The 27585-nt window shown below is 46.6% G+C and overlaps 2 long non-coding RNA genes across 3 annotated transcripts; one reads left to right on the top strand and one right to left on the bottom strand.

The window, feature by feature from the left end:
- The first annotated feature begins 227 nt into the window (after positions 1 to 227).
- LOC308463463 lies at positions 228 to 26281 on the top strand. 2 transcript variants are annotated; one of them, XR_013979597.1, is made up of 4 exons: positions 228 to 921; positions 1379 to 1441; positions 24271 to 24332; positions 24571 to 26281. It is a non-coding gene; the product is annotated as an uncharacterized lncRNA (long non-coding RNA). The 2 variants fall into 2 exon arrangements; XR_013979598.1 differs by having other exon boundaries at positions 24271 to 26281.
- LOC308463465 lies at positions 10331 to 21491 on the bottom strand. Its single transcript, XR_013979600.1, has 3 exons — positions 20644 to 21491; positions 12502 to 12577; positions 10331 to 10917 (listed from the first exon to the last, which is right to left on the bottom strand). It is a non-coding gene; the product is annotated as an uncharacterized lncRNA (long non-coding RNA).
- Positions 26282 to 27585: the final 1304 nt, after the last annotated feature.

The raw sequence follows: 27585 nt of genomic DNA, 5'->3' as shown, positions 1-27585 counted from the left end.
TCAAAAAGAGATCTTCCCCCATGAAAGAGGTTTCAGTTTTTCTGTCTCGTTCATTTTACTGCTTAAGTGAGTACAAGGTTGAGCTTGTCTTATCATTGCGAGGTAGCTCCCAAGGGAAGGCATTACCTCATGAAACCTTCCCTCACATTTTAACTGAAGCACAGGAAGCCAAGGAGGCTGGCTTAGAGGTCACCAACACACTGCCCTCAGGAGGCACCAATGTGTCTGGCAGTACTTCCTAAGGTGCCCCCTAAAGATCTTGGTTTTAAAAAAATCCCCTCAAAAATTCACAGTGCACAAGAGATAGTTTGCATTTCCTGCTCAGTTCCTGTTTGCTCAGCCTCTTGTCCATTGAACGTGCCCCTTAATCATGTCCACATTTCATTGCATGACAGGGTTGGGCACGAAAAGAGGGAAAGTGCCAAGAGTGTCTCTTGGTGACTGAGCATGGTGGCAACTGATATAGGTGTCTTTTTCATTTTCTGTCCCTCTTTTTCTGTTCTTTTCGATGTGGCTGCCATTTTGTGTTCAGCCACTCACCAGTGTCAGCCATTTTGTGTACTTCCAAACAGGCCCATCCAGAGCTTAGCCCACCAAGGCCCAGGGCAAATGTACTCAGCTGCCCCCTCCATCTGCATGAGCCTGCTTCCACACACTTACCCATCACCAGCTGCCATTTTGTGTTGTGCCCCACACCCTGCGGCAGCCATTTTGTGACTGGCACCATTGGCGCTTTTTGAAAAAATTCAGATGCGCCTACTGGTTTTCAAAGGGCATTTCCTGGATGCCTCCTTAATTGATGGAGAATGTTTGGGGTGAGGGAACAGAAGAAATCCAACCTAAATCATATGGACTGAAATGTGATGTCTTTTGACTAAGTAATTCACCAAACAAGAGCATGAGTTTCTCCACAGTCAGTGGGTAAGAGAAGAATAATGTGTCTGGACTTAGCATAAATCGCTTTTGTTCAAAACAGGATCATATTTCTTCCCTGTCAGAATCCAAACTTCAATATTTCCACTACAAAACATTACATGTCACTTCCTTCTTGGTTACAATGTCAAAATAAAATAATTTCATGCATGATGAAGAAATCTCACTGCTGTATTCTGCTCTGTGAGAAACTATCATGACGAGGTTTAAGAATGAGTCAAGTACAAAAAGACGAGGCGGCTTTTTATTATTACTGCAGTTCACCTCCACTAAATTTACCTGATGGAAATAACCAGTTATGAAAAACGCTTAATCTAGACATGCTTTTTCTTTTAAAGGGTGGGTGGGGTAGAGGGAGGGACATGATAGAGGTGCAAAAGATAATGTGTGGAATGAAGAAAGTGGATAATAAGAGGATTTTTTTGTTTCCTTTTCTTACTGCTAGGACCCGGGATAAACCAAGGACAGTAACTGGCATCCCATAGCCCTTGAAGACACACCTGTATACGTAAGCATTCCCTTGAACTTGTAATCTAATTGTTTAAATCAGTTTTTTAATTACTAATTGTTAAGCTTTTGCTGCATTTCTGTAGGTATTTTGCTGTTATTTCATTGCAGGTATTTTAATGCTTTTTATGGCATTGTTCCGCATTTTAATGATGGAAGGATTTCATAGTTTATTTTTACCCTTGTAAAATGACTTGGAAGCCATTTTGGCATGTAAAGCAGCATATCAATTAAATGGTTATTGTTAAGTGGTGGGTTGACATAGCAGCCGGCACAGCGATTTCTTCAAGTAGCTCTTTATTATGGTAAGCTGGAATAGAACTAACTGCGAACAGCTCAGCCGGCCTGTATTTATAGGCAGCCGGCTGTCAACATTGTAACCACAACAGCCCAGAGTTCCCGCCTAAAATAACTGCCGCGGACCTGAGTGAAAACTATCTACAGACCTGAGTGAAAACTATATACAGTATCCCCCTGTTGGCCCAGGGTGAAACTACACTACATAACACCCCTCCCCACCGAGATAAGGCGTTAGTTACAATCGTAATGGTTTCCTTATATACAGCACTACGCGTAATGGTTCAATTAAGCACAAAAGCATATCGGTTACATTTCCCATACTTAGACCAACAGTGATACCTGTCCAACAACATAGTCCTTTAAATAAGTTGGGCGCTTGGAAACTCTGCCAGACCGCCGGGGACTGGTAGCCAAGTCCGGAGGGCCACACAGTTCTCGCTGAGGCTGTGGTGCGACCCTAGGTGGCGTTGGAACCAACTCCCCTTGATCCGCTGCTGTGGGTGGAGCCTCCGCAAGTGGAGTGGTCTGAGTCTGTTCTGAAACGGCTTGGTTCGGCTCCACGCTGGCAGTTTGTGAGGGAGGTGTAGGTGGGGCCTCGCCATCTGTACGTGTCTCTTCTGGAGCCGCAAGCGCAGTTGGGGGCACCTCGGTAGTGTCCAAGTCCCCAACCCTGCGCCTAAGCTGGTCTATGTGCCGTCGCCACAAGCGTCCGTCTTCGTGTGCCACCTGGTACGAGCGAGGTCCAGTGACTCCCACTACTGTGGCTGGCACCCAAGGGATGTCCCCCACATAGTTCCGGGCAAAGACCTGGTTTCCTGGGACAAATGACCGTGGTGCGTTGGCACAGCCTGGGGGTTCAGCCACGGCAAAGTCTGGGTGTAGCCGGTCGAGCGGTGACCTGAGGCGGCGGCCCATAAGCAGTTCAGCAGGACTCCTCCCTGTGGCCGCATGAGGGGTGATGTGTTGCACGAACAAGTATTCGGCGACCCGCTCATGCCAGTCTCCCCGGTCCAGGCGCGCCAGTGCCTCTTTTGTCGAGCGCACCATTCTTTCCGCTTGCCCGTTGCTGGATGGATGAAAAGGTGCCGTTAGGGCATGGCGGATGCCCAGTCCCAAAAGATGCCGCTCAAACGTGCCTGACGTGAACTGCGGTCCGTTGTCAGAGACAAGGACATCAGGACACCCATGCGTTGCAAACAGGCCTCGCAGCACCCGGATGACAGCTTCGGTAGTGGTGGAGGGCATCAGGGCGACCTCCAGCCATTTGGAATAGGCGTCCACCACTACCATAAAGGTCCGGCCGTGAAAGGGGCCAGCCAGATCGATGTGCACCCTCGACCAGGGTGTCTTTGGCGTCTCCCAGGTGTGTCCCTTAGCTGCCGGTGGTGCAGGCCTCGATTCCTGGCACGCTTGACAGGCGGACACCCAGGCAGTGATGGCATCGTCCATATTAGGCCACCAGACGTAACACCGAGCCAACGCCTTCATTTTGACAATTCCCGGGTGGCCAACGTGCAGAGCCTCCAGGACGCGCTGACGGAGTCCCTGGGGTATCACGACGCGGTCTCCCCACAGCAGGCAGCCACGATGAGCTGAGAGTTCATGTTGTCTGGTTGCGAAGGGCTGGAACTCCGATGCAAAAGGCCCTTGTGGCCACCCCCTCCACACCCAGTTGAGCACCCGGCTGATGGTGCGATCCTGGGCAGATGCGGAGGCCACAGTGGCAGCCGATACAGGCGCTGCCGGAAGATCCTCAATCAGAAGGAGCGATGAAGCTGGAGCCGGGTCTTCCACAAATGCTGGAAGAGGGCAACGGCTGAGGGCGTCGGCATGGCCCATCGATTTCCCCGGGCGATGGATGAGCCGGTAGTGGTAGGCAGCCAGGAAACAGTCCATCGCAGCATGCGTGGTGAGAGGACCGGTGGAGTTGGACGATCACCGGCGAGGAGGCCCAGGAGTGGCTTGTGGTCAGTGATGAGGTCAAAAGTCCTGCCATAGAGGTATTCATGGAACCTCTTCACTCCAGCCACAAGTGCCAATGCCTCCTTGTCGAGCTGGCTGTAATTCCGTTCCGTCGGAGATAGTGTCCTGGAAAAGTAGGCGAGCGGTGCTTCTCTTCCATCTGGAAAACGGTGACTAAGGACAGCACCGATGCCAAAAGGTGAGGCGTCGCAGGCAAGGACCAGCGGCCTGGATTCACTGTACTGTACCAGCACACTGTCTGAAGAAAGGAGAGCCTTGACCGCGTTGAAGGCCGCCGTCTCCCGATGACCCCAGGCCCAAGGCGTCTTAGTGCTAAGGAGTCGGTGAAGAGGCTCAGCCACTGTGGCTTTGTGGGGCAGGAACATGTTATAAAAGTTCAGCAGCCCCAGGAATGCCTGCAACTCCGTTTTGTTCTTTGGGGTGGGGGCCTGCTGGATAGCGCGGATCTTGGATGTGGTTGGATGAAGACCGGAGGCATCGATAAGATAGCCCAGGAACTCTACCTGTGGAACGGCGATCTGGCACTTCTCCCTCTTTACCTTGAGCCCGGCCTCCTGGAACCTGGTCAGCACGGCACGGAGGCGCTCGAACAGCTGCTGGTGTGAGTCTGCAGACACCAAGACGTCATCAAAATATGGTACCACGCCCGGAAGCCCTTGCAGGAGACGCTCCATAAGGCTTTGGAAGATGCCAGGAGCCACACTCACCCCGAACTGCAACCGGCGGCAACGGAAAGCCCCCCGGTGGGTGACGATCGTCTGGGCTTCAGCAGTGGCATCATCGACTGGCAGTTGTTGATAGGCTTGGGCAAGGTCCAGCTTAGCGAAGACCTTACCCTCACCCAGGGAATGCAGCAGGTGTTGGACAACAGGAACCGGATAAGCGTGCTGCTGAAGTGCCTTGTTGATCGTGCACTTGTAGTCAGCGCAGATTCTCACCGACCCATCTGGCTTGACAGGCGTGACGATGGGGGTTTCCCACTTTGCGTGGTCAACCGGCTCCAAAACTCCTTGGGCGATCAGTTTGTCCAGTTGTTCATCCACCTTAGCCTTGAGAGCAAAGGGAACCCGGCGTGGCTTTAGCTTGATGGGGGCGACTTGTGGATCAAGGCTAAAGGAGATGGGCGTACCTGTATATTGGCCCAAGGTGCCGTCAAAAACCTCGGCAAAGTCTTTGACCAGACCCTCAGTCTCTGCGTTAGAGATGCAGTTGATGCCGGTGACTTCCAGGCCGAGGGCATCAAACCAGTCTAGCCCTAGGAGGCTTGGCCGCTGACCTTCGACCACCACCAACCGGAGCAGGCCCGAAAAATCCTTGAAGGCGATCCGGAACCGGCCAACGCCTACCACGGGAATGTCGTTTCCCTGGTAGTCTCTCAGGTGTACGCGGTGAGAGTCGAGTTGCCTTTTGGACACTCTGGGTACCAGTCTTTTGATGGTGCTCCATGACACGATGGACAGGGCAGACCCGGTGTCGATCTCCATGTCACATGGAGCTCCTTCAATGAGCACCGTGACGTTCAGCTTGCGTCGCGTAGGCGAGTCGGTTTGGCCAATCGTGGTTCCAGACGGGCAGCGGCAGTTGGTGAGAGCGAAACAACTTTCCTTGGCAGACTGGAGTGAAGACTTGGACTTGCGAATCGATGAAGGGGGGGTGTCAGACGGAGCCGATCGGCAGACCTTAGCGATGTGGCCCCTTTTGGAACACTTCCTACAGATGGCGTCTCTGAATCGACACTTGGCACGGGAATGGTTGCCTCCGCAGCCAGCACATTCCGGTTGGCCCTTGGACTTCTGTTGGAACTTCCTGCGCTCCCGCTTTGTCTGGTGCACGTCATCGTCTTCACTGGAGGATGCCTCCTCACTGCTGGCCTTTTCATGATGCACCGGAACTGGCTCCCTAGCAAGACGCGGGCTGCTGGACTTGCGGATCTCCTGGGCAGAGCGTTCAGCAGCTTCTGAGGCCACAGCCTCCTCAATGGCTTTCTGTAGCGTGAGGTCTGGCTTGGCTAGGAGGCGCCGTTGCAGATGGATGTCCCGGACCCCGCAGACGATTCGATCCATCAGGGCATCGTCTAAGTCTCGGAACTCACAGTGCATTGCAGCCTGTCGCAGGGCGGTGGTGTAGTTGTTGATTGACTCCCCCTCTGCCTGGTTCCGGTGGTAGAACGCATGGCGGGCAGCAATCTTGGACGGCTTTGGTGCGTAGTGGTTGCGGAGCTTCTCTTGGATCGTGTCCCATGGTGTTGCCTGGACTGCTTCAGGCGCAACCAACGCTCGGGCCGTCTCAAACACCTCAGGCCCACAGAGGCTGAGGAATAGGCCCCGCTTCCGCTCCTGTGATACTTCTGTCAGCTCGTTGGCTTGGAGGTAGCAGTCGAACCGAGCGAGGTAGGAGTCCCATGATTCAGAGGCTGGCGCAAACGGCGGTAGAGGCACAAGTGAAGCCATGATTCCGATGCCGGCGTGAAGGGCGATGGATGGAACACAGTGCTCTAGCCAGAACAGTCAGCTCTGAATTGGTTCTGCCCAGTGATTTCGCTCAGTGATTTCGCTCTGTGATTCAGCTCAGTGATTCAGCTCAGTTCAGAGGCTGGCCGCATCTGGCTGTGCTCTGATGTCCATCAATCCCACCTTCGTCGCCAGTGTTAAGTGGTGGGTTGACATAGCAGCCGGCACAGCGATTTCTTCAAGTAGCTCTTTATTATGGTAAGCTGGAATAGAACTAACTGCGAACAGCTCAGCCGGCCTGTATTTATAGGCAGCCGGCTGTCAACATTGTAACCACAACAGCCCAGAGTTCCCGCCTAAAATAACTGCCGCGGACCTGAGTGAAAACTATCTACAGACCTGAGTGAAAACTATATACAGTATCCCCCTGTTGGCCCAGGGTGAAACTACACTACATAACAGTTATTACGTTTACTGTTGCGTTTATAACCCATCTTTCCTCCGAGGGACTCAAAGTGGCATGCATTCTTTCCCGCCCTCTCTGATTTATCTTCACAGCAACCCTGAGAATTAGGTGGGCAGACAAAACGGAAGTACTCCTTCACACAGCATGCAGTTAAACCATAGGATGTGTTGCTCCAAGATGTAGCAAGGGAGACCAACTTGGATGGCTTTAAAGGGGAATGAGACTAATTCATAGAGGATAAGGCAACCAATGGCTACTAGCCATGACAGCTGTGTAATGCTGCCTCTTCTCATATGAACCAACCCCGGACCCTGCGATCATCATCTGAGGCCCTTCCTTGTGTGTCCCCTCCATGAGAGCCCTGGAAGACAGCAGCATGAGAAAGGGCCTTTTCTGTGGTGGCTCCCCATTTGTGGGAGGCTCTCCCCAGGGAATCTCGGCAGGCACCTTCATTACATATCTTTAGGCACCAGGCAAAAAACATTCCTCTCCTCCTAGGCCTTTGGCTAATTAAACTCTCTATGACCGTCAGGGGTCCCTTTATGTTTACTATGGCTTTCTAAACTGTGTGGCAGGGAGGGCTATTGTTTTTGTTTGTTACTGTTACTGTTATGCATTTTTGTGTTTTTATATTGTAAACGGCCCTGTGATCTCAGATGAAAGGCAGTATAGAAATTTTATTATTATTATTAATAATAATACCTAAGTGACAGGCAGCGGGCTTCGAGGAGTCCAAGGTTAGCAAAGCTACAGAAATTTGAGGGGGTAAAAAATGCTACTAGGCTGGGGAACGTCAGTGACAGTTCAGTGAGGACTGAGCATGCTCAGTGTCTGCAAAATGTTTACTATGTGAGAAGGGAAAGAACAGAATGCAGTGTCAGAAAACTCATAAATAAGGAGCGCTCTGTTTTGCAGCATGTTATTGATCTTGAGGTCCAGGGCGCATTCAGACAGCACTTGATTTTATTTCCCCGACGTTTCCTTACCTGCTATTTTTTGTGTTTTGTGTGATGTTTTAAGTGTTTAAAAGTGTAAAAGCCACTTTTAGAAAACTGGTAGAATCTAGTGGGATGAGTAATGCTGTCAACTTGAAAAAACTGCATTGCAATGTCACATGACAAGATTTTGGGTGGTATCCCAGCATGCATCCTTTCCCACTATTTAAAATTCATCACAACATGGTGGTTTGTGGATCACAAGGACACAGTTCTGTAACACAACTGGTAATGCAGTGTAAAAGGAATGTCTGAAATTGGGACAGGGGCACCAGCGTTGGCAACCACTAAGGCCTTGTCTGAAGGCAGCCCCAATTATCACCTCACTAATTTGTCTTCGCTTTCCAATAGCCAGGTGAACTTCTCTCAGCCTCTCTGTTCTTCCTTATGAAAGCATTCTATCCTTTTGGCACGCAGCCTTGTTTTAAGAACTCCGCTACTTTGATGGATGTGGCCAAAATGATCTTTTGGTGGAACAATGCATGGAAAGAATCCTTACAGAATGCTCTCCTTGTAGCTGGTCCTTTGGCAGCTGATCCTCAGGGACATGTCACATTTAAAAATGATTGATTATTCATTCGCCTGCGCTGCCTTGCATGGAACAGAAGCTTCAATGTGAGTTGCTTTCTGGTCCATATGAAACTCCACCATCTTGTAATTTAGCACTCATGTCCTGTTTTGAGGCTTCCTATCTGGTTGGTCAATCTGAAAACAGCTTGCTGGACTAGATGGTCCATTGGCCTGATCCCACAGCCAATATGATGCCAGCCAGATACCCAACTTTCCCTAGTCCCTAGTCCTTTTTATTTATTTTTTAGTGCCTCAGAAAGGTCAGCACCAAATGCTGACCATGACCCGACAATAAGCCAGGTGTAGGGAAGCTTTAATCCTGTTCTCCAGATATTGCTGAACGACAACACCCATCATCCCTGGCTATTGGCCATGCTTGCTGGGGCTGATGGGAGTTGAACAACAACTGGAGGGCCACTGGTTGCAACAAGATATTGCTGCTAATACATGGAATGCTCAATTAAAATGTAGGCATCTCATTGCACAAAAGCTACAGAGGGAAATGTCATAATTTATGTATAAACTCATATTTCAAATTTATTTTTTTTATTTCTTTATGTATACACTGTTTACATACCAAAATGGCCCTTAAGTGGTCTACAACTATAAAATAAATTGAAAAATCCATGCATAATTAAAATACACAATAAAACTGTTCCATCAAAGCATTAAAACAGCCTTAATTAAAATATACAACAAAACAAGCCAGTTAAAAAGCATAACAAATAAAACAGTTATCGTTTTATTTATCCAGTGGTTTTTAATATATTCAGTTGTTTTGTATTTAGTTTTTTTCTGTAATATGAAATGACTTCTAGAAGATTCATAAATGAAATAAATGACAGCAATAAATAAAAGTTTAAAATTCTTAATTCTGTAACTGAACCATGCAGACGCAGCCAGGTATATCATCCCTGACCACTGGTCCTGTTAGCTAGGGGTGATGGGAATTGTAGTCCCAAACATCTGGAGGGCTGGTGTTGGCCTATGCCTGCTTTAAGAAAGGGGTTCTGATGAAAATTCATCAGCATTTTAGGGCACATTTCTTCTGAACTGACAATTTTGTCTGCTATTTTACTGAAAGGAGCTACGGTAGCCACTTTTAAATATCTAAAGGGTTGCCACTTGAAAGATGGGGCAAACTTGTTTCCTCTTGCTCTGGAGGGTAGGACCCTCAAGTTAAAAGAAAGGAGATTCCAACTAAGCATCAGAAAGAACTTTCTGACAGTAAAAGCTGTTCAACTTTCATGAGAGGTCATGGATTCTCCTTCCTTGGAGGTTTTTAAACAGAGGCTGGATGGGCCTCTGTCTTGTATGTTCTAGCTGATATTCCTTCATTGCAGGGACTGGATTAGATGAGCCTCTGGGTCCCTTCCAACTCTACAATTCTATGATTCTATGACTCTATATTCCATTGGTGGTGAACGTGATGATGTTGGACTCCAACTCTCACCAGCCCCAGCCAGCAGGGTCAATGATCAGGGATTATGGAAGTTGTAGGCCAGAAACACTTAGTATGTTTAACCTGCAGAAGAGATGACTGAGAGGTGATATGATTTTTTGTTGTTGTTGTTTAGTCGTTTAGTCGTGTCCGACTCTTCGTGACCCCATGGACCAGAGCACGCCAGGCACTTCTGTCTTCCACTGCCTCCCGCAGTTTGGTCAAACTCATGCTGGTAGCTTCGAGAACACTGTCCAACCATCTCGTCCTCTGTCGTCCCCTTCTCCTTGTGCCCTCAATCTTTCCCAACATCAGGGTCTTTTCCAGGGAGTCTTCTCTTCTCATGAGGTGGCCAAAGTATTGGAGCCTCAGCTTCACGATCTGTCCTTCCAGTGAGCACTCAAGGCTGATTTCCTTAAGAATGGATAGGTTTGATCTTCTTGCAGTCCATGGGACTCTCAAGAGTCTCCTCCAGCACCATCATTCAAAAGCATCAATTCTTTGGCTAGCCAAATATCTGAAGGTCTGTCACATGGAACAAGCTTGTTTTCTCCTGCTCCAGAGGGTAGGACTTGAACCAATGGATTCAAATTACAAGAAAGGTGATTCTGACTAAACTTTAGAAATAACTTTTTTGACAGCTGTTTGACAGGGGAACTGGATATGTCATGGGACATCTGTCAGGGAGCCTTTAGCTGTGATAACCTGCATTGCAGGGGGTTGGACTAGATGACCCTTGGGGTCCCTTTGAATTCTATAATTCTATGATCTCAGCAGCCACAGGTTCCTCACTCCTGCTGTATGATATGAAGGGCATGTATGACGTCACACTGGTGCTATCGGATCACTATTGTAGATATAGCCAACAATTATATTAGAGGTGTTGGTGGTGGGGCAGCCTTTGATTAGTGTGGGAAAGAGTTCGGGGAATTTCAAGTGCATTTGTCTGGACTTTGGCTGATTAGGTCACCATGACCATCTTCCACCATGCAAAGTCAGGACTCAGAAAAGAGGTTGCCTTTGGACATAAGCCTTGCAATGTGAATCTGTATCCTTGATTATGACATGCAGTTTGGAAATCCTTGACAGAATACCAGGCTTTTACTGCACTCTTCTTGCCTAACTGATTTCAGCTGTTCATAACAGTTTTGAATGGCATGTGATGATGGCATAAAACTCAACTTAAAAGTGTAGCATGGAAAAGAGCAGCCAGCTCCAGCAGTGATAAGTTGAAATGTGTTTTGCAGAACTGGCTCCCGCAGTTTTCAAAAGCTGACAACAGAAGGGAAAAAATAATAACATTTGAGAGAGGGATGGGTGAATCTGTCAATTTCTGATTCTTTCATATTCTTGTTTTTCCATTTTTAAGCTTAGTTCTCCCAGTTTCCACTTGAGTTCACAAAAACTTTTTTTTTAAAGTCCTCGTGGAAGTTCATCAGCAATTTCAGTGTGATTTTTTTCCTAATATCCACATTTTTAATACAATTTGCCCAGCATACACATTTTTGTAAGCAATTTCTCCTAATATAATGCATTGTGTGTGTGCTCTTTTCACCAGTATATGCATTTTAATGCACATTTACATTTAATTTACATTTTACTGTAGCAAATGCATTGTTGGCAAAATTTCAGAAGTGCAAATTTCAAAGAATGAATGTGTTTTGGTCCTCATAAAGTTCCAGGTGGTGTGAATTAGGTAGGTTTACCTTTAAATGTGAAGTGAGCTAAACTTCTCCCCCATCTCTAGTTTGGAGAAGGCAGAGACCTGCAATGGGAGCTGGGGCTTCTTCTTTTTGACAGGAACCTGTTTCTCATTTACAAAATGGAAAGTGCTGGGATTCATTCCCCCTGCCCCCAAAGCCATGCCTTCTGACCTAGAGATCTGTATATACCCCCAGCCCCTGCTTTATTGGAGATATTGAATGCCTTGGTATTGATGGGAAATCACTCTGCATATCCTCAGAGGCACTTGTGTTATATCAATACAACATTCCAAGGCTGAACCTTGATCCTAAAAATGTAGCTCATTAGCAAACTGTGGCTCAAATCAATCCCCGATAGTGACTTGTGGTAGCAGGAATATATGCCAGAGGTTTTTGCTTTTGTCTTAAGGGTACTTCAAAAATTGTTCCCAACAGAAATCTATATATTCTCCCCTGATATCTATAATATGATTAATGGAACTGACGTTCAAGAGAGCAGGTTCCCTGGGGGAAACTGTTTCCAGGAGAACAGCTCCCAGTCTTACATTTTTAAATGTAATTTTTGTATCCTTTTTTTTTTTAACTGAGAGCTGCACCGCAAGATTCAGATAAGTGCAAAATCTGAAGGACGGATGTTATGAAACCCACACATTAGTCTGAGAGGTGCGGACCAGGTCAGTTCAAATGGAATTCATGAAGAACAAATCCCCAACTCCCAAAAATAAAAGCCCACATATGTGTGGGTCCCTGTGGTGAGGGAACGGTACTCAAAACATTTCATATATGTATTTAACCAAATTTGTATACTGTTTGGTTGCAATAAAACCTCAAAGCAGTTAATAAAGAACATGCTACGGGGCATTGTTCGCTTTTAAAAAAACTTTGTGTACCTCCCAACTGAACCCTGGCGTTCTGAACTGAACTCCCAGGGTTGAGCCCTCGCTTCCATTAAGGTTTAGTTGCTGGCTAGATAATACTTCGGAGAGCAGAATACTTTTTGTGTGTTTATTTCCCATCATCTGTGCAGTTGTCCCCCCCTCCCCTTCAAAATATGCGCTGCGCCAGATAGAGATGTCTCCTCAATACTCGTGATGGATGGCTAACCCAAATTACTTTGAGGCATCTGAGTTTTCAAGAACTTCCATTAAGTTACCTCATTTCTTGCCTGTTTGTTCTGCAAGGCAACCCTGGGCAATAAGGCGAAGATTCCTGATCTTCGTAAACATGTCCTAGAGATAAAAAAAGAAATTGTTTCAAAACGCTGCACCCTCCTTTCCTCTGTATCTCCACATGCAATTTCCTCCTTGCCAGGCTTTGAATTCAGTAAACTCTCAGATGTGATTTTCCAAAACTCAAGCCCCTTCTTTTTAAAAGCTTTTAATCATAGCTGCCAAAGACTCATCCCCCGAGGCTGCAATCCTGTACACCAGTGGTTCCCAATTAGCTAAGTTCTGTGGATCCCCTGTTTTTCAAAAGCCAAGCCATGGACCCCCTTCTTTTGAAAATGATGATATCTCTGTAGTAGTTTGTTATGTGAATGGTGCCACCATATATCCTCCAACACGTCCCAGCACAAAATCAGGACGTGCATTTTCTGGGCCACAGTCTCACTTGATTCACATGACCCGAAAAATGGGATGGTCTAGACAGTTGATGGGTGTGTGCCATGGGCCCTTTGGGGTCCGTGATCCACCAGGTGGTAACAGCTGCTGTATGCACTTACCTGGGAATATTCCATTGCATTCAATGGGCTTACCTCTGTGTGCACATCTATAAGACTACACTGTCAATCAGAGGGTTCTTCTACTAGGCCATCATGGGAAAGTAAATGGCAGCTTTCAATGCAGCTACGAGCAGTTACTATATTCTTGGGAGCCATCCTGTTCTCCAGATTTCCAGGTTTAGGGACCGTATGTGCATTATGCTGCGCAAATCAACCTCCATGTGAATCACTAGGCTCTGTAATAAACTTAAAGCATTCAATACTCAGTAGTGGCTGGTGCCCATTTGACCTGGAGAGGGAGAAGGCAGGGAGCCTAAACAATAGGTGGAGCCAGAGCTATTGACCATCAGAGCTGACTATAGATTTATCTTCATTCTCCTCCCTGCTGCATTCTACAAGGGCAACACTGAGACTGAGGAGGAGGAAGCTGAGAGCCACAGACATCTTCTGGGCTAGTTGAAAGTAAGAAGGCAGGCAGCTGGGGATGGCTGAGGTGTTGGTGGGTCAGTGCACTTTTGCCCAAAAAGGCAAGCCTTCGCTGTTGCTATCTATGAAGTTAGCATCCTTGTTTTGATCTGTTTAAAAGGTAAAGGTAAAACGACCCCTGACCATTAGGTCCAGTCGTGACCGACTCTGGGGTTGTGGCAGTCATCTCGCTTTATTGGCCGAGGGAGCCGGCGTACAGCTTCCGGGTCATGTGGCCAGCATGACTAAGCCGCTTCTAGCAAAGCAGAGCAGCGCATGGAAACGCCATTTACCTTCCCGCCAGAGTGGTACCTATTTATCTACTTGCACTTTGACGTGCTTTCAAACTGCTAGGTTGGCAGGAGCAGGGACTGAGCAATGGGAGATCACCCGATCGGCAAGCCCTAGGCTCTGTGGTTTAACCCACAGCGCCACCCACATCCCTTTTTTTATCTGTTTACAGCCCACTTTTCTATTCATAGCAGCAACCAATTGGGAGGAACCCCCCCAACCTACAACAGGGGTGGGGAAGAGATCTGGCAGGTTGGATCCTGAGCTCCTATATCCTCCAAGGGCTGCCTTCTAGGTTTTGCTAAACCTGCTGTTGTTGTTGTTTTATTTATACCCCACCCATCTGCTGGGTTTCCCCAGTCACTCTGGGTGGCTTCCAGCACATATAAAAACATAATAAAATGTCAACCATTAAAAACTTCCAAGCACAGCTCCATTCTGGCATTTGGAGGTGGTGGTGGTGGTGGGGAGGAATTTCCCAAAGGCGGCAGCGGCAAAGGCTCATCCATCAGATCTGTGACTTGCAACATGCAGCTGAACCTGCTACGCAACACCCTTCCCAATGTTTTCTGGGGGCTGGGCTGGAAGAAGGCCTGGGAATGTGTTGCATCGCATAACACAGGATGGGGAGCTTTTCCCAGCTGGCGTGCCAGATGTTGGTTTTCCCCAACTCCACCGGGCCACTCTGGCCAGTGGGTTGGGGTGCCCACTTGTCCATTGCCTTACACAACCATGGCAGCAGGTGAGCTCAAAGGAAGATCCAAGGCAATCTGAGCAGGGCTTGAAGTCACTGCCCATCAGCTGATTGGCAAGCCCTGCTTTCAGGACTGCAAGCCCTGCTTGCACTCGGCAGTCCCTCTTTAGTGTAACTGATCCCAGCAGGCTTGAGGTCACTGCCCATCAGCACCGACTGCAGGCCCTGGACAGGGGTCAGCTGCACTACAGAGTTTCCCATTGGGAACGCCAAAGCATGGCCGATCCCAGTAGACTTGCTGCCACCGCTGATCAGCTGATGAGCAGTGATAGCAAGTCTCCCTTGCCAAGGAATCACCAGGAGTGCCCTTTAAGTTCCCATTGGCACCAGTGGAAGCCTCCCATCAGACCAATAGCAACTTCATGGAGGGAGTGATTTTCAGCAAGATAATGATGCATAGGGAAAGGATGCCCCATCACAACCCTATTCACCACTCCCTCCCCCTACAGTGGCTATTTGAAGAATATAATACCTGAGCACTAAATGCTTCCGTGCATTTAATGTCACATATCATTTTCTGACATGCCCTGATGCTCAAGCTTGCTAGCTCTGGCCTTGATACTGTACGCTGGAAATTCAGCAGTGCCCACACCCAGCAAACCAGCTAATGATGGACTGATGTGTATTTGACTTCAGACCCAGCAGGGTGAATGTGCATCAGGACTGAAAATTGAACTTTAGTAACACAGGTTTCCAAGCCAACGGCTAGAAGACTTTGTTTATACCCTCTTCTTTCAGTTTCTGATATGTCTAACTGATGCCGCTTTGCAGTCAGAGAGGAGACCATTGGTTGCAAAAATTGGCTAGACACAATAAACTGCTTTATTGTCATTAACTCTCCCCCCTCCCCAACCTCAATATGGGAAGCTTGACAGAAGGCCATTTATACAGACACATTCCAAGACTTTGCTGCTTGACAATGCACCTCTTCTACCAGAGGCCAATCCATATGGGGAAATGGGGCACTGCCCCATCAACCTCAGCCACCCCCCAACCTGCATACCTTCTTACTTCCAACTAGGGTCTAAGAACGAGCACTACCTCAGCTTCCTACTCCTTAATCCAGGGGTGACTGACATCAGCTCCAATGTATGGCAAGATCTCATGAGAAGACTTTTTCTGAAGTGGTGGGGGAGCCACGAGAGAACCACAGTTCAGCTGGACACCTGGAGTAACTTGCTGTAGTTTTAAGGCTGTTCAAAGTAGCTAGTCTTCATGAATTTCACTTGCAATGCTCTGTGTTGGCCCCTAATTCTCCCCCATTACCCCCTGGACCTCAAGAGCAAAAGCAGCAGAGAACCTAGCGAGAAGCTCAGAGTTTGTGTAGGAACATTCTTTTAGCTACCAGGAATCTTTCGTGCCAAGGCTCTCCCGGGATGGAAGGTCTAATCAGGATGAATGAGAAAGCAGAGAACCCAGTGAGCAGTGACCCAGCAGATTGCCTGTCACTCTCCTATCCCAAAACATAAGAACAGCAGTTCTAACTTAAGGAAGAGATCTTTATTCAGGCTAATAAAAGTATGGGCTCAGCAGCAAGCACAGTGTCTAAAAGTCATGATGCCTAGGTACACGAGTAAGGTGAAACATGCGGAACTGAAAGGATGCAATGAAGATGTCCCAACAATTTGTCATTCTGCTCCCACCAAGCTTTTAGATGTGAGGCAGGGCAAGCTCACTGACTCTCCTGTTTTATGATACTACCATGCATGCAAATGCATGTTCTGTCTGGGCTGCTGCGTCTGACCCCTCGGTTCCCAATTTACAATAACTTTTGTTTGCAGTTATGTTGCTCTATCTTCTTCTCCCCTTTCTTGCATTCTCTCACTCACTTGTCCTTTCCTTCCATCTCAGTCTCTTCCAGTCTCATGTTTTCCTTTAGTTCCATCCAATTTGCATTCACACTCCAAACTAGCCCTTTCTCCTGCAGCATAAATCTGCCAAAATTTATCCTTGTGGTCCTGGAGCATCCTCCAAGACCCACTGACGCCACAGTGGTCTCATTCTGGGTTGGGTGGCCTGCAAGGATGACACATTGATGGCTGCTGAGACCCTTCTCAGACTCTTTCTCTCCTTTGTCAGCCCACAGAAGCCAGCTGCAGCAGTCACTTACCTCCTGTTCTGCCTGCAGCTCTCTATTCACATTTGGGATGACAAAATCTGTCTATTTCTCATCGATGTCATTTTCACACATGTTCGCCTATAAGTCTGTTCCATCTGATTTTCGCATTAACTTCCATTTAAGAAATAATGAAGTCTGGACTGAAATTTTAAAGCATATTTCCCCTACAAAATGCATCTTTCCAAATGCCAGAGCAATTTGAAACTCCTCTGACAAGTTAAGCGACGGAGCACTACTTTGCTAAATTCAGAGAAAGTGACACATTCGGTGGGCAGCTAAGTTCTGATTTGCACATTTAGAGTTGCGAGGTGTGGATTAGGCCAGGTCATTATAGGATTTGCAAAGACAAAATAATCTACATGATTATTTTCAACACACCCACACAAAATAAATTGCAGTCATTGCTCAGTTGTTACGGGGAATCTGAAAGTGTGAAGATAAAAGTTCATTTCTTGCTTTAGGGACTCCTTGATAACACTTTTCAAGTCAGTACATCACTTGCTTTAGGGATTACAAATAACATTTCTCAAGCCAATTTTGCATTGCATAGCTAAAACCTTCTCCCTGTGAACAGGGGACTTTTTGTATGGAGGAACATTCTGGCCTCTGAGCCCACAGGCTGATTGACTTCCTAGGGAAGGAAAGGGGAACCCGTGGACATCCAGATGTTCTTGATCTCCAACTTTCATCAGCCCAAACCAGCATACCCAAAGCCTGTCCAACCATCGGGTAGTGTCATACCTAACCCTGACCTGATGCCAAACACTGAGTCCTCAGGGGATGAACCAAACATTCCACAGGTCAAGGAGATCTTGAGGGGCAAGCAGGGTCTCTTGGAGGCAGTATGCCTGGAAATCCCAGGTGTGAGAGAAGCATCCCTGTGTAAGAAACCCTGTCAAATTGCAGTCAAAGGGGCTCAGGGGCTTTTGTGCCACTATCAAAGGTGATGGCAGGGAATTAAAAAGCATTCGTTTTCCTCTCTGAGGTTGTGCTTATATTTATTTATCCCTAGAATAATAGAATTGTAGAGTTGGAAGGGAACCCAAGGGTCATCTAGCCCAACCCCCTGCAATGCAGTAATCTCGACTAAGGGATCCATGACAGATGACCATCCAACCTCTGCTTAAAAACCTCCAGTGACGGAGAGCCCAGAACCTCTCGAGGGAGACCATTCCACTGTCAAACAGCTCTTACTGTCAGAAAGTTCTTCCTGATGCTTAGTCAGAATTTCCCTTCTTGTAACTTGAATCCATTGGTTCAAGTCCTACCCTTCAGAGCAAGAGAAAACAGGCTTGCTCCATCTTCCATGTGACAGCCCTTGAGATATTTGAAGATGGCTATCATATCTCCTCTCACTCTTCTCTTTTCCAGGGTAAACAAAGTCAGGTCCTTCAACCATTCCTCATAAGGCTTGGTTGACAGACCCTTGATCATTTTGGTTGCCCTCCTCTGCACACATTCCAGCTTGTCAACATCCTTCTTAAACTGTGGTACCCAGAACTGGACTCAGGACTCCAAGTGGGGTCTGACCAAGGCAGAATAGAGTAGTACTATTACTTCCCTTGATCTGGACACTGTACATACTTCTGATGATACAGCCTTGAATAGCATTAGATTTCCCCACTCCACCCCACTGTGATTGTAAAGCCATTGTAAATCTCTCCTTCTGACTAAAAGAGAGGCATGCCAGTCATGGAGGACCCCTTTGGGAATGTGGTCCTGTGTCTACAAAAGTCTCCTTCCAAAGATCAAAATGAGAACATTGAACAGGGTCCGGAAGCTGTTATAGTGCTGGCATAATGCCACTTTCCAAGAGAATACTATGAAGAGGTACCAAGTTGTAGGGTTGGGTCACTAATCAGCTTAAAACCCAAAACTTCAACTTATCTAAATAATGCCCTTTGGCTGTGACTGGGCCAAGGACATTTCAAAGTTGACCACATAGAGCAAAAGTGCCTTCAGGGCTCTGTGTTTAGAGATGGCGCTTCTCAGTCAATGATTCTGGGCACTGTGGAAGCTCTAGTCACTTATGATGAGGCAATGCATCCTTGTTAAAGAGTTCTGGCGATAGAAGGTGAGGGCAATTTGGTGACTTAACAGAATGGCCAAAATGAGAGAGTGGGAATGAAAGCTAGGTTTGTATTACAGTGATGCTTTCACGAGGAAATGGACCGTGCATTTAATAGCCCATGTTATGACTAAGCCTATTCTGAGTTGGATGAGACCATAGGCTTGAAATTGTTTTGGATAATCACAGGGTCCTTTCATAGCAACCTTCAAATCCATTTCAGTGGAAGAGCTTGAGGATTAGAGAAGGCATTGCAACTTTTGAGAATGTATCTAGAGGATCCTCTAAAACTGGGGTGGGAGACCTTTTTGAAGAGGGCCACATTCCCTTCTGAACAACCTTCTGGGGGCCACTGGCCAGTATTAGGTGGGGCCAGAGACAAAAGTAGATGGGCGGGGTACAATCATCATCATCAGTGACGGAAGCCAGCCGTCACAAATGGCGCAGTTTAGCATAAAATAAAGACACAGAGAGCCAGCAATATTTTCAGGATGGTATGAGCAGCTCCTTTCGAACTTCTCTCCTCTCCGGTCTCTTTTATTATCCTTTGTTCTCTCCTGTCGCATGGCCGTTTGCCAATGTCTCACGTTACCTACATCCGGTCATGGCTTAAACCCGCCCATCGCCATATAAGGTTATGCACTTAATACACTGCAAGGCACGGACATGCAGGTCACTGAGGTCAGCGAGGCACCAGGTGGCGCTACAAGCCTTTGCCATGACTTCATGGCTCCCACACATCAGTACTTTTTTTAATACAGAAAAATGGTGCTAGGACTCACGCTGAAGTTGTTAGAGTAAGTACAGTACCACACTTTTAATGGGGGGGGGAGGTACCGGTACTGCTTACCCTTGAATACCCCCAGGAAAAAAGCACTGAGATTCATCATCATCATTATCCAATGAAGAAGCTGATATAATATATAGATCTCCTCTACGGTCTTTTGCTGGCTTTAAAAGAAATATTGTATTTAAAATACACATATATTAATTGTGCAGTCTCACCACTGGCTGAGAAAGTGTCATGATTTGGATAACAATTTTTCAAACAAAATTTAACACACTAATTTTCTTGGGATGAAGATCAAGTAGCTTTCCATTCGGGATGTACCTAGAGGGCAACTTGTTCAAGTTAAGCTTATTGAAACAGAAGCAACAGAATGTCAATTTGTGGTCTAACAGCATGTCATATCTGAGAATTGAATAAGCAATTACATGAGGCTAAATTGAATTTATTTCAGTGCCAGATTTGTAGTCCACTTGTTGTTGTTTTTTGTTTTTTATTTTTTGACTGAGATAAAATACTACTCTGTCTATACAGTAAACATGTTCTCAGGTGTCATAATTTTTAAGTTAGCAGCTTTAAAAGTTGGCTGTTTAAAACCCCCCCTTTAAAGTGAGATGTGCTACATGCTCTTTTACCAGACTGCAACCAGTTAGACATCACTGTAGGAAAAAGAGAAACAAGGAACTCTCCTGTGCAAATGAGTTGTAAGCAGAAACAATTACGTGTGTATGAAAAAAATGGTTTCTGGAGACCCTACAAAATCAAATTGGAGTGATGGCATGGCAGTCCTCAGTTCAGATAAGTTTCATATTCTCTTCTTGCAAATTACATGATCGCCATTGTGGAAGTGATGTCATAACATTGGCATAGCATCATCAATCAGATTTGGCTCTGTGATGACATCACAGAACCAAATCTAAATGAAGACAGCCACAAGCCCATTAGGTCTGTGTCCCTGCGTCAGTTCTGTCATGCGGAAATGTTGGTGAGTTTCCACGATGATTTTTTAAAATTGCAAACTGATGTGGAAGTGTGGAGAACTGAACTTAGCACTGGAAAAAGGCAAAACTAAAAACAACAACAACAACCTGGAAATAAATTCATCCATCACTCAGCACCTCCTGCAGAATGTGTGGCTGGAACATTGGGTTTGGTCTAGGAGGAAAAACAGACATGAATGAGACAGAGCACCTGGAATTTTGTTGGAGCAGCTCTTGAGAAACATGTGCTAATAAGTAGGAAGAAGAGACAGTGTGTACTTGGGGATCTGTGGCAGAAGCAGTATGTCAGTTTCTGAAAGGATGGGCGCTCGCTGAGTCAGACACGATTACTGGCATTGCCGCAGACCACCAGGATGGATTCTGATGCTGTTTGCTACTCATGTTTAATCTGGCCTAACTCCTTGGAAGGCTGTCCTTTGACATCTCTCTAAATCAGAACACGGTCCTCACATGCCTGGAGGTTCTTAAACAGCTGCTTGGGATTTGTTCTCAGGACCGCACCTTTCGACAGCCACCAAGGCAAACCGAGTAAGATCCTTAAGCTTGCAGCACAATAACAAGATTTTAAATGCTTCTTCACATCTTGCCTCTGAGCTCTCATGTCCGGGCTCCTACCTAGCACATGCAGAGCTAGACTCTGATACCTGGAAGCAGAAAAGGGGTCTTTATTTGCGCAAGTAACCATACAGCATCGGCAGCAGGTGCCACGCTCAGGAGTCACGACTCAGGAGCAAAGCGAGGAGCTCAGAACTGGACAGAAGGAGCAGAGAGGCTCTCACAGGTTTCCCCTCCTGGCATGCTTTTGAAGATGAGGCGTGGCATGCTCACTTGTGGCACGTTTCTTGTGCTGTGGGAATACCAGAACCTAAGAAGAGCCTACTGAATCAGGCCAATGGCTCGTCTAGTTCAGCATCCTATTCACTTATATATATATAATTTTTATTAAATTTTGTATTTTACAATTTAGAATACTCATTTAAACATCCTTAAAATATCAGTTACTTCCCTTCTTCTCTTTCCATGGTTCATTTTGCCAATTGTAAAACCCTGCATATTTTACACATTTTATTCCATTATTACATCCATCAAAACTGTTGAATTTATCTTAATGCTGCCAACGTTTTCAAGTGTACACAATTTCCCCCCATATACAGTCATACCTCATGTTACGTTTGCTTCATGTTACATTCTTTCAGGTTATGTCCCACAGCGGCCCGGAAGTACCAGAAAGGGTTACTTCCGGGTTTTGCCGCTCGCTCATGCGCAGAAGTGCAAAATGACATCACGTGCATGCTCAGAAGCGGCAAATCACAACCCGTGCATGCACAGACACGCCACTGCGGATTTCACTCTTTTCATGTTGCGAACGGGCCTTCGGAACGGATCCCGTTCGCAACCAGAGGTACCACTGTATTCAATAAACATTTTCCAATCTTCTCTAAATGTATGTTCTTCTTGTTCTCTTATTCTATATGTTAAGTCCGCAAGCTGCACATACTGTATTCCATCAGCTTCAGTTGCCATTCTTCTTTAACTGGGACCTTGCTCGTTCTCCAAAGTTCAGCATCCAGTTCTCACAGTGGCCAAGCAGACACCTGTGGGAAACAAGCAAGCGGGACCAGAGTACAACAGCTGTCTGCCCACCTGCAATTCCCAGCAGCTGGTATTCATAGGTGTTGGCTGCAGGTGGGCACTCCCATTGGTGGGTCTGCTCCCATCTGCAAAGGCATTGTCTGGTTCTAGGTGACAAGCCTGCACCCTCCTGATCAGGCCACTTGCTGTTCAGCTCCACATCTTGGCTGATCAAAGCACTCCCCAGGCTTCCCTGGGGAAGATCCTTGCTCCCCCTTCCACAGGGCAAAGGGGGGAGTTCCCTCCTCCTCCAACCCAGGTTCCCCCTCCCCATATTTCTGCCTCCTCTTCCATTGGATCCTGCCAACCCAAACCTGATCCTGAGAGTGTTGGGGGACTCACGGCATCTAATGTGTGTTCACCCATCAGCAGAACTATCATGATATCTGATTTTCAAACCTCATTGCAGATAACTCTCTGCCTTCCCTCTGCAAGAAATCCCTTGAGAATGGACCCCAGCAGTAAGGAACAGAATTTAAAAAAAACAACCCAAAGAGGATTTCACCTTCTCAATGCATTTCTCATCTGAAGGGGGTCGGGTGGGGAAGCCAGCTCACATTCTGCTTCTTAATATAGATTAATTTAAATCCAATTGCTGTGCTGCAGGACGGTATAAAAATCAGGCCACCCAGTTTTTATTGCTGGGAAGTGGTTGTGATCCTGGGTAACAACGAAGAAATACAGAGCCGCAAGCAGAATGTTGCTTGCATGTTCCATAGCCCAGCAGTTCTATTCACTGGAGCTAAGGTAGGGCATGGTTCTTACACCAATCAGGCCCTGTTTTTCTTAATCTCACAGCAAAGATTGGAGAAACACGGATTTGTAGAGTTGGAAAGGACTGTGAGGATCATCTAGTCCAACCACTTGCAATATTTGTTTGTTGGTTTGTATGCCTCCCTTATCTCAGGGTGGTTTACAACATAAAACTACAATATAAAAATCACAAAATACGTAATCAAATGAAAACAAAGACAACCCAATAACCCCCCTTTCCAAAATACATTTTAAAAGGGCATCAGATGTCAATCAGCCAAAGGCCTGGTTAAAAAGGAATGTTTTTGCCTAGTGCCTAAAGGTGTATAATGAATGTACCAGCAGAACTTCCTTGGGGAAAGCATTCCACAAATGGGGACCCACCACAGAAAAGGCCTGTTCTCATGTTGCCACCCTCTGGACCTCTCGTGGAGGAGGCACATGAAGAAGGGCCTCAGAGGATGATCTCAGGCTCTGGGTAGGTTCGTATGGGGAGAGGCAGTCGTTGAAGTACTGTCCTGAGACATTTAAGGCTTTAGAGGTCAAAACTAGCACTTTGAATTGGGCCCGGAAACTAATTGGCAGTCAGTGTGCTCTGGCCAGGATTGGTGAAATATGTTCAAACCATCTTTCACCCAACATGGGGCTCGACCCCACAACCCTGAGATTGGAAAAGGCAGTGGTGGAACATGTGCCTTGCATGAAGAAGTTTCCAGGTTCACTCTCCAGCAAGTAGGGCTGGGAGAGACCACCCCTGTGGCAAAAAGTGTGTGTGAAGAGCCCATCGCTGAATTTAGAGAGTGTTCCAATAGGCCAGAGTATATAAGGTCACTTTCTTGAGTCTCCTAGTACCTGGAGGCAATGCAGGTCTGTGGCACCTTGTTCCAAATGTGGTGCAGTGGTTAGAGCACCCTTTCTCAACCTTGGGTCCCTAAATGTTGTTGGACTACAACTCCTATCATTTCTAGCCAGCATGGCCAGTAGTTTGGGATGACAGGAACTGGAATCCAACAACAGGCTAGGTTCGAGTGTTGGCCCTGGGAGACGTGGGTTCAAATCTTCACTTGGGCATGAAGCTCATTGAGTGACCTTGGGCTAGTCTAATCTACCTTAATGACTGTTGTGTGGATTAAATGAGGAAGAGGGTGGAAACCATGTATGTCACCATGACCTTCTTGAAGAAAAAAGTAGGATATGAATGCAATAAAATAAGTAAACAAATAAACAGAATAAAAATAGTTTTCCTGTCTTGTTTCATGAACTCCTTGTGAGATTGATCTTGAACTGTCCCATAACCTTGTTTTTCGATTATGTTTTGGACCTGGACAGATTCTCTATGCTTGTGTTTGGCTTGTGAAGACTGATCTTCACATTGAACCCTACTTTTTTGGGTAAGTGTTTTCATAAAAGACTTTACCCTCTTTGGACTGAATCTCTGGCCCCTGGATCATAACAGGGACGGTGGAAGTTGTCACTCAAAACATCTGGAGGAAACCATGTTGGTGGGGATGCTGCTCTAACCACTGCACTACAGTCCACACTAAGAGCTTACATGTTTTCTGAGGCACACTCTTGCCTTTTTCTGGATTCCCCACACCTCCGTGTAAAAAGCCCTCCTTTGTTTCTCAGATATGATACTGACCTGTCTGAGAACGGAAGTTCTATTGACCCACAGCTGACCACAAGGTGTTAGGCCAGTCTCCCTGTAACACTCCTTTCAGGCATCCCCATTCTCCTCCCTGTGGAGTTCTAGAAGGAGAACACTAAGACCAAGGAGGAGGGAAGCTCACAGGCAGTGCTGACCTCTGGACTGGTTAGGTAAGGAGGTAGGCCTGTGGGTGGGTGGGAGGTGGTGGAAGCAGACTGAGGTTGGTGGGGCAGTGCCCCACTGGCCATAATAAGACCAGCCAGCACTGCATGTGTGGTGAATATATCATTTCTCCAGGAAGGTAAGATTTGGAAGAAAAGAGCAGGGAGGGGGTATTATTTTGTGAAATAAGCATGCCCTAGAGTGATTGCTCTGTGCTCATAAAACAATTCCATTTTCTAAGTCCCTGACACTAAATCTCATGGTGTAAAAACAAATTGTTTGGAGAAAACCATGGATGTTACAAATCATTCCTGTACAAAGCAAACAAGCTATTTACTGAACATCATAATGCTCCCTTTAAGGTCAAACAAAAAATTGTGTGTGTGTTCAAAAAACAACAACAGAACTGTTAAGCTCTGCTGTAGATCCCTAAGCTAAACACCCTTGCCTTTAAACAACAAATGTGAAAAATGAAAGGAGCACATATGTGGATTTATATGCACATCTGGCTTTGGGTTCTTTATTTCTAACCTCCAAAGTGAGCCGGCTTCACAAGGCTGAATTCATATAGAAAATCCATGCCCTACTTGTGATTTATGACACCACATAACTACTCCAAGATGGTGCGATCCAAAATATCTCGAGGAGGAGTAAGAAGCCCCATAGAGCTCTCAAATGTTCCTATTTGGCATTGAAGGTTTCAAAAACTGTTGAGAGAGAGGCAGGATTAAAGAATCTAGAGACAGTTTTCTTACAATGGCTTGCAGTAGGGGGAAGGGAGCCTTGGGCTATCCTGACCTCTTTATCTGGCACTTGGGCTAGAGAACTTGTTCCGTCTGGGGGCCACATTCCCTTCTGGTTAATCTTCTGGGGTCCACATGCCATGGATGGCTGGGGCCACAGGCAAAAGTTGGCAGAGCAATGAATACGAATATTGTCTTTCTACATAGTCTAATTTTTACACGCACCTCTGTTTATCCTCCATCCAGATAAGCATGATCAGAGTCCATCTTCGAATATCTGAAGGGCTGTCACATGGCAGGTGGAGCAAGCTTGATTTCTGCTGCTCCAGAGGGTGGTGGTATTATTATTATTATTATTAAAATTTGTATACCACCCTTCATCTGCAGATCACTGGGCAGTTCACAACATAAAAATACAAAATGAAAACACAAGGTAGAACCTGAAACCATGAGTAAGACAACAGATTCCAACAAAACATTAGGAAGAACTTTCTGGTAGTAAGAGCTTTTTGACAGCAGGATGGGCTGCCTTGGAAGGTGGTGGAATCTCTTTTATTGGAGGTTTTAAAATAGAAGTTGCATGGCCATCAATCAGGGATTCTTTAGCTGTGGTCAGTGCATTGCAGGGATGGGACTAGATGACCCTTGGGGTCCCTTCCAACTCCATGATTCCAGGATTCTGTCTTGGTTTAAGCTACCTTGCAGAGTTGTTGTCAGGATAAAATTGGGATTGGGAGAGAGAACCAGGTGTGCTGCCTTTTGCTCATAGGAGGAAAGGCAGGATAAATTTTTTTTTTACAGCAAATAAATTAAAACAAGTCTGGAAAAACAAGATCTAGCACTTGTTTCACAGACCCTTAGTTTTTCAAAGAGAGTTTCTGCGACAAGCAAATCTTCCAAGCACAACAGATGTGTAATATGCTTGTTCTGTTCTTCTAAGAAGTAGCCAGCTGAAACCAAGAGGTACTACAATTTAACATGTTAAGCTTTGTGCCCCAAGCAATTAACAACACTTTTCAACCTGAAATTGGTGTTTTACACATAAGGCGGCTTGTTTTATGTGCAAAACAAAAGTTACAGAAGCACAGTTATTACCTGCCTCCCAAAACGGGTTATTTTGCTCAGGTCTGTGCAGACAAAATCAAGATTGAAGCATAAGGATGGCCTGGCTTGTGGGAACAGAGCAAGCTGCCTTATACTGGATTAGACCATTGGTACATCTAGCTCAGCACTGACTAAACCAGTGGCAAGCAAGCTAACATCCACAGGCGCTGTGGCACCCCTGAACCTATGTGGCACCTATGACTCTGAGCTTTCTTTTGTTTAAAAAAAGTTTCTAGCCCTCCTAGATAGAACCTCACGGGGCAAAATGTACTACCTTGTGTGCAATTTCTGTGAAATGAGAGTGGTGTAGCTACCTTGTATTTTTCCTGCTATTGGGTGGCGCTGTGGGTTAAACCACAGAACCTAGGACTTGCCGATCAGAAGGTCGGCAGTTCGAATCCCCATGACGGGGTGAGCTCCCGTTGCTCGGTCCCTGCTCCTGCCAACCTAGCAGTTCAAAAGCAGATCAAAGTGCAAGTAGATAAATAGGTACCACTCTGGCGGGAAGGTGAACGGCGTTTCCGTGCACAGCTCTGGTTCGCCAGAAGCGGCTTAGTCGTGCTGGCCACATGACCCGGAAGCTGTACGCTGGCTCCCTCGGCCAGTAAAGCGAGATGAGCGCCGCAACCCCAGATTCGGCCACGACTGGACCTAATGGTCAGGGGTCCCTTTACCTTTACCTTGTGAGAGTGGTGTAGCTACCTTGTACTTTTCCTGGTATTGAGACATGCTCAGGGCTATTAGATCTAGCTGGTGCTTCTCACCACTCCTCAGCACTCAGCCAGTCCATGACAGCAGTGTTTCAGGCAGGGGCCTCTCGCAGCCCTACCTGGAGACGCCGAGGACTGAACCTGGGACCTTCTGTGTGCAAAACAGATGCTCTGCCAGTGCGCTATAGCCCTTTCCCCCAAAGGGCACAAAGGAGATCTGGCTATAAATTACTTTTAAAAATAAGATAGTTCAATGCTAGCAAGCACTTGCTTGTTT

The sequence above is a fragment of the Podarcis pityusensis genome (genome assembly GCF_964106645.2).
Source record: "Podarcis pityusensis genome assembly, chromosome: 14".
Lineage (NCBI taxonomy): Eukaryota > Metazoa > Chordata > Lepidosauria > Squamata > Lacertidae > Podarcis > Podarcis pityusensis.
This window is presented reverse-complemented; position numbering and strand designations above follow the sequence as displayed.